This window comes from Miscanthus floridulus, chromosome 14 (genome assembly GCF_019320115.1).
Source record: "Miscanthus floridulus cultivar M001 chromosome 14, ASM1932011v1, whole genome shotgun sequence".
Lineage (NCBI taxonomy): Eukaryota > Viridiplantae > Streptophyta > Magnoliopsida > Poales > Poaceae > Miscanthus > Miscanthus floridulus.
Genome location: NC_089593.1, coordinates 1933463 through 1948015, shown reverse-complemented (window position 1 = coordinate 1948015; position 14553 = coordinate 1933463). Strand labels below are relative to the sequence as shown.

The window sequence follows — 14553 nt, the reverse complement described above, 5'->3', positions numbered from 1 at the left end:
CAGACACCGGGAGGTGATGCTAGATCTGCCCCACAACTCCATTAAAGCAATAAGGGAGGAGGGCGGGCGCGAGCTTGACGGCGGCTGCAACACGAACGCAAGCCGGTCGACGGTGGCGATGCGGGCGCGGGAGGCTGGGACGATTGGCGGTGGATGTTTAAGAACGCGAAGGCAGGAGAGTGAAATACGGAACCTTGGGGGCGAACCCCGCGGTTTTATAGGGGGCGACGGACACGAGAAGGGCAACCGTCCGCCTCGATCTCCGGGCCTGCCACGCGCGCCACTGCGTCACGTCGCGGGACACGCGCCCGTAGTCCCTATCCTCTCACCCCAAAAAAGTCATGGCGGACGGCTCGCCTTCCCCAGGCGAATCCGAACTCCCTACCCACCTGGGAAACACAAGCCACGAAGGCCTTTTCTTTTCTCTTTGGCCCGCCTAGGGCCTAGAAGCTCAGCGGCCGGCCCAACTAAGGAAGGATCCACGAACGATTCGAAATCAAGGGCAGAAGCACCAGCTAGGTCAACCCTGAATCAGTTCCCAGCGAATGGGGTACCACGATCCACTCGAAAAAACATCCAGTTGACAAAAATTAAGTCCCTCAGCCTTACCCGCAAAGGGACCGATGCAACCCCCCGGGCGACTCTACTCGAATCACCCGGGGGCTCGGGGGCTACACCCATCGGGTGCGCTCGCACGCGCCCTCTGGCAAAGTAATTTCGACGAAGTCAAAAAACACCCTCCAGGCAGTTCTACTCGAATCACCTAGAGGCTCGGGGGCTACTATCGGGACCTAATACCAGGGTACCCCAGAAGGAGGAACCAATAATCACCGAACATGAAAAACTTCTGGACGCATAAGGGCATAGTTTCATCCCTTGTTCGAGTGACAGGAGTTCGGTTCCGCCTCGCCCGACGCCTTTGTGGGGTAACTCTGCCTCACCCAAGGGCTCGGGGTGAATCTCCGTCTCGCCCGACGCCTTTGGGACAGGCTCAGTCTCGCCTGAGGGCCGAGGAATAAACTCCGTCTCGCCCGACGCCTTTAGGGCGGGCTCGGTCTCGCCCGAGGGCTGAGGGATAGAATCCGCCTCACTCGACCCCGGAGGGGAGAGGTCAGTCTCGCCCAAAAGATGATAAGTACAGGGCAAGACAAGACGTTTGGGTCAACCATGGCTCCAAGGACCATACCCTGCGCCCTGGCAGGAAAAGTACTGCCAGGGGATGACAGGACAGGTGCTTTAGACCCTTCCAGGCGCCGCAGAGCTCGAAAGGTTGTACAGGTGCGTGCTCCTCGCCCTGTAGAGTTGTAGGCGTCGCCTTCAGCTCTAGGACACGAAACCCGACGAAGATATACGACAATCACTACGCTCTAGAAAAGAACTTAATACCTCCACGCACGACGGACATTCTGTCACCACGCTATGGACTCGAGGGAGCGGCGCCCGCTTCCCGACCCCTCAGGTCCACCAAGTCAGAAGGCCTTGACCACATCGTTGCTCCAGACCCCGACCCCTCGACCCTCCGACAAAGACTCACAGGAACCAGAAGGCGTGCGGAGCAAGGCTGGGAGAGGCCGATAAGTCAAAACCACTGTACTACAGCCCACACCCTGCGCAGGGCAGCATTATATAATCAACCTGACATTCTACAGAAACATCAACAGTATTGTGGGCGCTTATCTTCCTTCGTGCTCATCCAAATCAAGAACGAGGCCAGGTAGACGTGAGCCACAAGACTAAGTAGCGTATACATCCTAAAACCTCGCCCTTGTAAAAGCCACCCCCTTCCTCTATAAAAGGGGATGCGCTTCCCCCACGGTGGAGGGGAGGCTCGAGACCGAACGAGACGACACCCAGATACACATAGTCAAGTGGCTTCGAACCTCTTGACCTTCCTTCAGCCCTTCCATCAGAGACTTGGGACTAGTCCCTCTCTCAATCGTTTGTACCCCTTACTACAAACCGTTCACGGTGCTAATAACACGAGCAGCAACAAACTGGACGTAGGGACATTCTGCCCGAACCAGTATAAATCTTGTGTCCTTTAGCGCACCATCCGAGCCTAACGCGCATTACTATAAATTTACTTGCCGGTGCTTGTACGAAACACCGACACTTTTTTTCTTTTGAAATCGAGCATATGATTTCAGTGTTCATGAAGTTTGTCAGGGATTAAATACATCACTGATCTGACAAACAAATAATGAATGGCCACGTGTCAGTGGGGTGATCAGCTTATGCAAATCTACACCAACAGGAGGTGTTACCTTTCAACCCCCAACAATTTCTTTTTTTTAAAAAAAGGCAGGAGCTCTGCCGCTTAATTAAGTAAGGATAAAGAAGTTTACGTGCAGAGGCACCCCAACAATTTGTAACTCCTACACTAAATTATTAGCACATTGTCAACGGGGAAAACTCACTGGGCCTATCAGCTGTCAGGTTGTTAAATATGTGAGCTACTACAACAAACAAGGCCCACCAACACAATACACAAGCAGCTGGAGATTTGCCTCGAGCTGCGGCCAGGAACTCGAAAACTAGAACATGTTAATAATGGTTAAATTTCTTTCTGTGGCTGCTGTAATCCGAGACGTATCTGAATGTCTGTCCACAGTCAGGAGCTGAGCACTTATATGGCCGCTCTCCGCGTGTGCACCCTGATATGTTCAGTCTGAGCCCATAGCCACTTGAAAGTCATTTTACATCCTTCCCAGGGGCATTTAAATGGCCTCATCTCGCTGTGGACACATTGATGACGCTTCAAGTATTTGTGTGAGCTGAAACGCTTGCCACATGACTCGTCAGTGCAAATATTGCGCTTGTGGCAGCCCTAGTCTCAAATGTCATATCACACAGATCAATATCACACTGAAATGATCCCACTGTTTTTGTCCTCTTACCCCTTTTAGCAAAAGAAGCTTCAGCTGTCCTGCTCCATTCCGACTCTCTTCGACTACCGCAGGTTTAGTCCTTGGCCTCAAGCTCTCGATCACATGGAGAGCGGACAAAACTCGAATGACTTTGTGAACTATCAGTATTTGACTGAGAATCCCTCTTCCTTTTGTGTTTGCGTCTGACATTGCATATGATATCTGTTCTATTTGAGCTCCCGATGCATCTAGACACAACATCTGACAAATCAGCTTATTTATCATCTTTTGCTGATCCCAAAATTACATTGTGTAGCCCCTTCGAGGAAACCGTCGGGCCGGGAACGGCTTCTATTGTATTTCAAACTTCTACCTTCTTAATACAATGATACGCAATGCTCTTGCGTATTCGAGAAAAAAAATTACATTATGTCTGTTTCCACCACCTCTACAGCTCTGACATCTGTAACGTCATCTGCAGAGTGCTCATTGCTCGCCAGTGTCATTAATGTCAAGGAAGCTTTGCCAACCTCATCTTTACCAGGAGCATCTGTTGCCTTGGACTCTTCAGCCAGAGCTCAAAAGTACTTGATCCAGTGTCGACAGATTTTCCCTCATGTCCAGGGACTGCAGCCATGGAAGCAACTTGGGCGTCCTCTAAGATGTGGAAATCTATATGCGGAGGTTCATGCTTTAAGTTAGCAGGATTATTGCTCTGGTGCTCAATGGCCTTGACAGCATAATGGCTTGTTTAAATCCAGTGCGTAAAGTTTTAGGGTGTCACATCGAGTGTCATATAGGGGCGTCGCATGGGGTATTCGGATACTAATAAAAGAACAAATTACGGAATCCGTCGGTAAACCGCGAGACGAATTTATTAAGCCTAATTAGGCTTAAAAAATTCGTCTCGCAAATTAGTCACAAACTGTGCAATTAATTATTTTTTAGTTTATATTTAATACTCCATGCATGCGTCCAAATATTCGATGGGACGCGGTGTAAACTTTTGAGGAGGACCTAAACAAGGCCTAAACTGCATTGTCTATCATCACTGGGCATCTCATTATAGCTTGAATTTAGTTTCACTGGACCGGTACCCAGATCATGAGTCTCCAATTGATTATCTATTGCAGATTTAGTAGTTTTTGTTTCAGTATTAGAACAGTAGGATGTCTTAGCACGCTCCTCGTTTTCAAGGGATGCTGACACAGTGTCCCCACACTTTCCTTCTGATACAGCCAAACCTTCTATCAGGTGTGAATCAACTGGCATCATGTTGGGATTATTGCAAAGCCCCATCTTCTCTTGATCTTGTTGAACATGCAAATGACTGTGTGTGTTGTGATAAAATAAAATGTGTTCTACTAGACGATTCTTGCGGAGCCTAGAGCTGTTCCTGCAGGGATTAAAACAAAAGACAAAAAAACCAAAAATACAAAACAAATGTCTGAGCCCAACCTTTAGTGTGTGAGACTTGGAGCCGAACTACACCACCCAAACAATCTGATAGGCTTTTATTTCCTTAACTTCTTAGTGGTGTTGTGTGGCACAGTTCTAGCTCAGCTCAGCTGGCTGTCGGATCATCCCTCCGGCCGAGGTGCAGCTCTGCAATCTGCATGCGTGAACCTCCACAAGACTATCAGAGACCTGTACTCATGTCCATGTCCTGCATTAACAGTTCAAGCCTACCTGCCCGGCTGAGCACGCTTGGCCACATGGCACCTGGGTTCAGCACCGAAATACACGCACAGCAAAAATTCAATTTGGTGCCAAGCTTGCGGACTGTGGTGAGTTTAACCTGTTCATGTTATAAAATATAGACCCTTGATGTCCGTTGCGGTATGGGCCCGTCATCTATCTGAACTTGTATACAACCTCCATTTTCCCTTTTAGTTGAAATCGTAGAGCTTCTGCCTTTTTGTTTGTTTGAAACAAAATTCGGTTCCAAGTCTGCAAGACTGCAACCCAATTTTCATCCACCAAAAACAACAATGTGTCAATGTCATACGTGCTGGAAGTGGTAACTACATCTTTGACACAATTATATTATATTTATATATAGGTCAAAGGGGTCTCCGCAAATTTGTGTAGTGAATATCACGAAGACAGACGTAGTAGGGCCGCGGGTAGGCCTAAGCAAAAATGGCTCGGCCTGGCCTGGTCCACTGGCCTTATTGGACAGGGCCTACATAGAGGTTTTGCTGTTAAGAAATTTTTTCTCTGTCTAAGCTTGGCTCAAAATATATTTTCATTTGTTTTTTACACTAAAAACTCTGCCCATACCGCATTCCCGAAATGTGAGGCCAGTACCTACCCATTTGGCGAGCCTAGACATAGGATTTAAGCCCAAAAACAATCGGGCTTTTTGCAGGCCAGCTTGGCCCAACCTTTACTCAAGTCTACCTAGACAGGACATGCCCCCTCCATGTTACACTATTGTGCATTTTCTATTAATGTTCTTGAAATATGATGCGAACATCTAAACTCCTGTAATTTTGTTATTTCATGGTAATGAAACTTGGCTTTCCAGTTGTAGAAAAAATACACTATTACAGAACTGGTCATCCCATATAACACTATCACAGCTGCCGGTGATAACCTTGCATCACTGGCCTGCTTTTTGGATTTCTAGAAACCATCATCACCAATGGTTCGTATTAGCAATTGGCGGTGATAACCTAGCATCATCGTTGGTTTTCAACCGGTTATGGTGACCATGTCATTACTATCGATATTTTATTGCCGAGAGAAAAAACCGGCTGTGACAGGGGTTTAGAACCGGCCGTGATGACGTGTCTGTAGTAGTGATTACTTTCTACTGAAAATAATTAGGAGGCTAGTATTTGATTTGTAGGAATGTTACGATTTGGCCCTTACTTTTTACAATTTGATTCTTATCCCATAGGTGACTGTGCAACTTACTCCCGCTAGCGTCAATATACCATACCATTAAACATGATGGTTGGATAACCATCATAACAGTTATTAGATTCACAAATACGTCCTCCATTGTCATCGCACACTTCACGTGGAGGGACATTTGGTAGCCCCAGTGGATGTAGAAGGAATTTTTGACAACCCAAAACTTTTGTTGCCATTGAGCGCATCCTATCATGCCCCACTGGTTGCTCACGTCCAGAGAGGATGTAGGAAGTAGTTGGACTTATCTCCCCTCCTCCTCTAGTCTCCCTCTGCTTTATTCTTCCTCGCTCTTCCCTTGTGTAATAAGGGGGCTTAAGCCCCCAGCGCCCAGACTGGATCCCCACCCCTAGCCAACTTACTACATGTAGCAGGCCCAACCTAAGTTGATGATCCACTTGTCCGTGCCACTGATCTCAGGGTCCTACCTGGTACTTGGTGGGCCACAACTTAGTGCCCCTAATCCTAATAAGCCTTGGTCCACTAGTAACAGGTTGTTAATCGGGAGGAGTGGTTAGGATAAGGGGGTAAAGTGGTGCTCGATTGGCACACCACTACTGCATACAAATCTATCACGGTCGGTTCGTAACCCCTCATCGTAGCCTTTTTCGGCCTCGGCAGTAAACACTCGATGATGATAGCCGAAGTCATCACGATCGGTTCAAAATCGACTATGATGGCTCCTCAATACCACCGCATTAGTCAATGATTTGACTATAATCGTGATTATCACCATCGTCTTCAAGTTCGATATGTCCGTGGCGAGGTGAACAGCACCGTTGGCTGTCATGATCACCGTCGCATTACACAATGATCCGACTATGTTCATTGCACATTCATCGTCGCCTTAACGTCCGGCACGTCGGTGTATAGGTCAACATCACCATCGCTTGGGCGCACGAACCATCTGTTAAAAGGTCATGGTCACTGTCGCCTTGCATATGATCCGCCTAGGATGATCCTCTAGTCCGTGTCTAAACGATTCGGTGGTGATTCACTTTTCACCAACGGGTATGCGGCGGCAGTGATGACAAAACAACCAACGGCGCTTATATCTGACAATGACTAAAAACGTATTTACTAATTAAGTTGGGCCTTAATAGGTTACTAAACACACACCATATAGATATAAACATTACATCCATACATCATGTCCACAAACAAGAGTACTTTTTACACTAACAATCGACACTAACATAACAATTGTGTCAACTGATGTACTAACACAAGCAGTGCATAGATTGTAGAATAAAGGTACTGCTCTATACAAACTTACATAACTAAAATAAGATAGATGTGCTCCGCTCCTATGTGGCACTCGTGCTTCCAAGGCAAAGCTTCCTTCTGATTGGTAGCCAATGCACGACTACCCATCCAAGCACAACGTGCTTGGTCAAGGCATCCACGACGAGCAACCTCACATCAAATTCTAGGCCTGCTCCGTCGAGCAAGGTCCTTGAACCTTTTGGCATTATTACTCCTAGCCACACCCATGTGCCCGGGGGTACACGTTTGAAAGGTCCCTAGTTTGGTTTTGGTAGTTGAGTGACAACCTAGGTGGACTAACATGTGTTTAATGTGAGATACACAGGTGATTAGTCCACAATTACACTTGTGTGGGCAACACATGCCATAGAAGTGGAAATGACTTGGAAATGTTGCAAGGCTCACACATGTGATGAAAGCGCTCATTGCGTATGAGACATGACATGGAGTCATGTTACTAGGTGGAGAAGATCAAGATGAGGCTTGGCTTGATGGACCGGTTGCAAGAGTGAAGTACAAGTCAGAGGCTTTGAAGCGAGAAACCGTGTGGTGGGGAAGCTTGAGCAAGACTTGGCGCCGATGGATGAAGGCAATGGAGAAAAGCTAGTGAGGTCAAGATCGATGAACCAATAAAGTCATGTGATGATATGAAGTGGATCATATCATTTGTTGATCAAGGTTGGTGCATGTATTGCATCAACATTGAAGTTTATGACCAGGTTTAGGATAGATGACAGTACTATCAAGAGGGACAAACCTATTTGCATATTGATCATCTAGTGACACTTGAGTGATCTAACTTTGCATCGTTGCTAGGATCGAGTGGCGTGGTAAAAAGAGTGCTAACCCTTTGAAAAATATTTGTGAAAAGCTAACACACATGCACAAGATGGTGAACACTTGGTGGTGTTAGCATATTTGTAAGGTTGTTAAAAAAGGAGAAGAAATAGCACTTAAAAAGGGTGAAAATAGTGGTGCTACCTCTCAACAGCAATTCTCCTTTATCAACAATAAATTCTTGTTGAGCAACAGTGCAGGGTACAAGCTTGCATGCGTGTCAGAGAGAGAGGATGCTCAGCCAGCAATTTTCCCTGCTCAACAAGAAATTCTAGTTGAGGAATAGTGTATGAGAGAGAGGCGTATGTGATCGGACGCTGGCTCAAATGTGATCAGACACATTCGGTCCATGACCCTAGGTGCTGGCAGATAGCAGGTAGCGCCTGGATGCTGCCCCTAGGGAGCATCCGGACGTGCCTGTACTACTATTCATAGGCTGGCAACGCACGCGGCAGTGCGACCGGACGTTGGGCGAGTCTGGTCGGGGGTCACCAAAAATCCCTCTCTAGAACCTCTCTACGTGGCGCTCAGAGAGTGACCGGGCGCTGCAACTGCACACGTCCGATGATCCCTACAGCGCGTCCGATCTCAACCCAATAAAGGGTTAACGGCTCTATTTGTTTGAGGGGTTATAAAAAGAAGTGGTAGCTGGCCTTGGGTTGGTTGCTGAACATCATTAGGCCTTGGTGGCTTATGTAGGTGTGCTTGGGAGCTTTCTAACTCACTTGTGCTTGCAAGAGTACGAATCGATTGCAAGTGAGTGATTCTAGTGCAATTGCAATGAGAGATTGCATCGAGTGGCACTAGGTGTTCGAGTTGCAAGCCGGTGGTGCTCGTTACTCTTGAAGGTTGCCACCTCCTAGACAGCTTGATGGCGTGATCTCCGTCACAGCACGCAAGAAAGCTTGTGCGGTGCTTCAGAGAAGATTGTGAGGGGTGTTATGCTCGCCCCGCGGGAGCCGCGAAGAACAACTCTAGTAGATCGATACACGAAGAGCTACAAGTAGTCCGGCCAGATCAAGTGCTAGAGCTTGGGGTAAACACTTCACATGGGAGAGTGTGACTTCCGTGTCACCACTAGCAAGAGGACCGGTGGTAACCTTGGAGCTTGTCTCAACGGGGACTAGCTTGTTGACAAACAAGTGAACCTTGGGATAAAAATCATCGTGTCAACCTTGTTCATCCCATTGGTTTGCAATCCTCTTACACAAGCTTGTATTTACTTATTCATATATTGTACTTGTGTAGTTTCTCTTGTAATTAGTTAGCTTGTGTAGCTTGCTAGTTACCTTCTAGCCTGTGTAGCATAAAAGTAACCCTCTTGTGTGACAAATTGGCTTGAGTAGCGTTGTTAGTCACATTGCTTAGTTTGTGTAGCTAAGTAATTTGAGCTCTCTAATTTGGCTTGTATAGCCTTGTTATTGAGCATTGCTAGTGAGCTTAGGCTTTGTGCTTTCGCATACTAGTTTGTGTAGGAGCTCTCCTGCTGATTGAAGTACTAGTGGCATAGGTTTGTGTGACCTTGCTTCTAGAATTTATTTAGACAAGCTCTAACTAGTCCGGTACCTTTGTTGCCTAATTAGGATCCTTTTTAAAGTGCTTGAGAACTTAGATAGAGGGGTGTAGTCTTGGCTAGACCGATAGTTTTAATTCCACATTTATTTCGGTTAGCTAACACATTTAATTTTAGAAAGAACTATTCACCCTCCTCTAGCCTGTCATCTCGACCCTACAATGTTTTAAATGGATATGGAATGGTTGAGACACACAACATGGGCAGACACCACCACTACTATGATAAACTTAATTGAGGTAGGTAAAAGGGGTTTACCGAGGCGGGCAACCCGTCCGCCTCGACGGAAAGGTCATGGTAAATCATTGATTTACTGAGGTGGACCAGTTGCCTGCCTCGTTTAATGAAAATAAAAGGGTAAAAAACAATGAGCCCAAATGCGAGCCCATCCATGCGCCGCCGCCGCTAGATCCGCTGGTGGCATGGCCTTCCCGTGCGCCAGCCGAGCTCCAGCTCAAGGGAGAGGGAGAGGGATGCACCGCCGCTACCAGATCCACCCGTGCCATGGAGAGGGAGAGGGATGTGCCGCCACCACCATATCCGCCCGCGCCATGGCCGGATCTGGCCTCCCCGTGTGCCACCATCGCTGGATCCACCGGCGCTAAGGCCGGATCCGGCCTCCCTGTGCGCCGGTGGAGCTTGATGGAGAGGGAGAGGCATGCGCCACCGTTGGTGAATGGGAGAGGTGAGGTTGGTGGGGGCGCCGCCGACGTTGGTGAAGGGGAGAGGTGTGGCTGGTGCGCCACCGCTGTGGCTGCCCTATGCGCCCCGCTGTGTGTGGTGCAACCGGCCCAACCGCCTCGGAGCCCGTTTTGAAAATGTCTCGCGTAAGATTTTGTGTAGTAGTGCACATCATTACCTGCCCTTGACCCAGGCATCATCAGTTGTGTGTGGTGCACCATATTGGTGAGCCTCACGCCTCTGTCATGACTCCCAAGACGTGGGGGTTGAAAGGCACCCTACAACGAGAAGAGGGCGACGCCTGCTACAAGTCAACATGCATCCTGAGTTGTTAAGAGGGTGTGTATGTGTGCGCATATGGTTGGTGGGGAGGGGTCGAGTATAAATGGTGGCCACCCTCTTCACATGTAAGGGGGCTCCCCCATTCAAAACATAAGCACGCTCAGATCTTTGGCTCACTCAGACCGTAGGGCTTTTACGCCAACAAGGGTCTGAACCTAGAAAATCTTTGTGCATTTTCTCCCTGCCGCGTGAGATCTCACCCTTGGGGCCCCTGTACCTAACATCAAGCTAACATGAGCTATTTTGCCGGCGTTCACCCGTTGACACCCCTTGTATGCTTTTCATAGATGCGGAGATCATATCTGTCTAGTTTGTACTATTATCTTCTCACACGTATGTAAGGGTTGGATACAGTCGAGAGCTCTCAAGTGTGTCTGGGTGCTGTCGTTGGGAGCACAGTCGCACACTTGATGGGCTGAGAGCCGGAGAGGTTCAAGAGTTGGCATGTATTATCTTCTGTAGACACACAAATGCCTAGCATGAATCTGGTCATGGAGAATACATGCACTTAGCATTCCAGCTATGGAAAATGAAGAATATCCCTCGCATTGTTGTAGCGTTGGGTATATAGTTTTGAATGGAAATCGGATAGCAAGTGTTGACTTACGTGGCTCATTAGCATGTACATTTTGGCTTGCGTCAAGCAATAGGCCCTGTTTGCTTCGCTGAAAAACCATGACTGAAAGTACTGTTCGCTGATTTGTTGTGAGAGAAAAACATTGTTCCTTTGCAGGGCCAGCACTGGTCGAAGGGAATGGAAATTGAACATAGTAATGATGAATCAGAATAAGGCCATCATTCGTCTAATCACCAAGTTGTTTCCTCTTTCTATCTACCAGCATTAACATAACTCCATAAATAACACTGTTATTGATCTTCTGGGCCCACAAAGGAGGGAAACAAAAATGAAAAAAAAGACCCCCATAATAACTTTGTTATTGGTCTTCCGGCCCTCCCCCCAAAAAACATGAAATGTCTGAGCCAAAAGGAGGTAAACAAAAGGGAAAAAAAACATAACAAAAAGCCAAAAAAAACATGAAATGTTTGAGCCAAAAGGGCAAAAAAAAACATAACAAAAAGCCAAAAAAACATGAAATGTTTGAGCCAAAAGGACAAAAAAAAACATAACAAAAAGCCAATCAACTGTCTGAGCCCGGGTTCGAACTGGGGACCTTTAGTGTGTGAGACTAACGTGATAACCAACTACACCACCCAGACATTGTAATGGGGCATGATCAAATTATTTACTTATTCAAATAACTTACATGCTCCAAATCCAAACGTCAATGTATGAAATGAAACGTCAGTCCGTATCATTTATGTCCGAACGAACTGCGTGCATATGATATTATGTCGGGGGTTTACATGAAACTATGGTATATACGCTGAGAGCATTTATGAGTTGTTTGCGAGTTGTCACTTGTCTGGTAATTAAGGTACATGTAGTGTTATCCTATGTCAAATTAGAGTTGTTCGAAGTCAAACATTTCTAACTTTGACTATTAATTTTAAAATTTTTGAATAAGTTAACAACATAGAGTCTATGTTTTCAGCTTCACTATAAGAGATACTTTCATAATATATAGTTTACATGCCGTGAAATTTCATGGATTTTTTTAATTGATCGTCAAAGTTAGGATTGTTTGACTTAACAAACCTGATACGACCTATAAAAACAAACGGTAAACAGTAGGTCACTTGTCTTTAGCCATTACTCGAGCAAAACATACGTTTAAATGAGCAAAGCAACTGATTAAATGAAAACTGTGTATCTAACAGCCCCGACATGTGCAACCTATGCACTCACACTCACAGGGCCCCCAACATTAGTCTACATACTAGCTAAAATATACTGATTTGAAAAGTTTCACATGCAATTTTCTAAAAAACCGCCACGTGAGCACGTAACTTTCCTTCCTTTTTCTTAAATCCCTTTCAATTTTCCTTGCCAGTTGCAAACCATCTATGTATTTTGGTAAAAAGACTAATGCATTTCTGGATTCTCCTCCCTATTAATCCAGTTGTTTTCCCCAAAAGTAATTTCCCTGGACCATGAATTCCCACTCCATTGTACTCTCTCTGATGATTTGTAAATAGTTGATAGATCCCCTATATATGGACAAGGTTGAAGTCAAACTTTTAAAGCTCTGGTTACGGTTAAATCTAAAGTATTTTGTTTGGATATATTTATAAACTATTCATGAAGAGTACATTATTAAAAATAGAAATTTATTAATATACTGATTATATTCTGGTAATAAAGTGGTCGGAATTATGTCTTTGAGACTGCGTGGTTGTTCAAAACGCAAAGTATTTGCACATTGGAGGGAGTATATTTATTGTTTCTTGATGGATTTGGAGCCATGAACAGCAATTATAAATCCCTATTACTATTATTATTAATATTCTTTGGTAGTTATTACGATAAGGACCTGTTAGATACACCGTATAATATTATGAACAGCACACGGCCAACATATTTTGTGGGAGGGTCCTAACTGTATAGCGTTTACGCGATACGCAACCGGGCTAAATAACCGTTTAGACGAACAATGTGTAGAAGTTAGACAGATCACAACCTCAGGCACCCCAAATCGAATGGCTGGAAGCTCTCCCAACACCAGACATTCAGACAACATTGCGCCTAGAGTGCAAGCAGCCAGATTTAGCTTTATCTTGTGTGAAAGTCTGAAGTGGTGGAACAGAACTGAACAGGGTCCCTCTCCCTCATGATGATCTTGTGAGCATTTGTCAGCCATATGGGCTGAAAAGTCGCTGGGATACTAGTTTTCCAGCCCATGTTTTTCTTCTTCCTCGTTGGCAGCCAGGCCAGGGGCTCCCGTGCAGTGCACCGTGAAGAACACGTGCCATTCCAAAATCCTTTTCTGCAAACAAAACAATCCATGTGCTGTAAGATACTGTATGTACAACTTTTAAGTAAGCAAACAACCATCAACCGATGAATGAACAAGGTACGTACCTACACCGACACACACTAAAATATGATATAAAAATAATAAATAAATATCTAAATTAGAGATGCGCCCATACTACTACACAAACTTTACTGGAGACGGACGTTTTTGATTTTCCGCGGCGGGCAAAGCCGTCCGCCGCGGCCTAGAGGCCACGGTAAATCGTGGCTTAACCGCGGCGGGCGGTGTAACGTGCTCGCCGCGGTAAATATACTTTTACCACGGCGGTCACGTTGCACCGCCCGCCGCGGTAAATTATTTTACCACGACGGACACCGTTCGTGGCCCGCCGCGGTTATGTTCATTAGCCGTGGCGGGCATTATTATTTGCCCGTCTCGGTAAATTATTTCCTGAATTAAAAAATACAGCAGGCATATAAATTCAAATTCAAATTCAAATCACATCCAGATTTCATAAATTAAACTTAAAAGTATGCAGGCATTACACATGAGATAATATACATATATATACATTCACTTAGTCGTTCTTGTCATCGTTAATTCATTACATTTACATATTAAAGTCGTTATACATGCCCTAAGGAGTAATCCTGCGGACGCATCATCGTGGGCCATTTCCTCAGCCTCTCGTACTCCGGTAAAATCGCTAGCTGGCTGTTCTCATTGAAGAACGTGCTCCCTTCAAGCACGCATTTGTTTAAGACAAACTTATATATGTCCGCCTTTGTCTGCTTGAAGGAGTGTTGGGTGCTCTGCACGTCTCTCCACCAGTTCAATCCATTCTTGAGCACCCTCCAACTACTGCTGTACTGCTTGCACTCCCTCAGGTACTCACAGACATAGAAGCCACATGTTTGTGATCCTATCGGTTGTTTGGCACACTGCATGATCGATACACAAGCATTAGAATACATGCATTAGAACGCTTATGAACAGAAAGCACAATTAAACCTTTTAAATACTTACCGAAAAGTTGCGTCTGATTTTGATGCGGTTCTTATGCTTAGCCTTAAAATTCTCTGTTCTTCAATTATAGCATTCAGGATCCTTCACGTACTCCTTATAATCGCTATACGAAATGTACTAGTATTAGGCAGGGCATTAGAACGCATATAAGAAGACAGTTCAGTCA

General features: G+C 45.8%; 1 non-coding gene across 1 annotated transcript; it reads right to left on the bottom strand.

Annotated features, from left to right (window-relative positions):
- Window positions 1–11629: 11629 nt before the first annotated feature.
- Window positions 11630–11703, bottom strand: TRNAV-CAC (transfer RNA valine (anticodon CAC)). The gene has a single exon. It is a non-coding gene; the product is annotated as a tRNA-Val (tRNA).
- Window positions 11704–14553: the final 2850 nt, after the last annotated feature.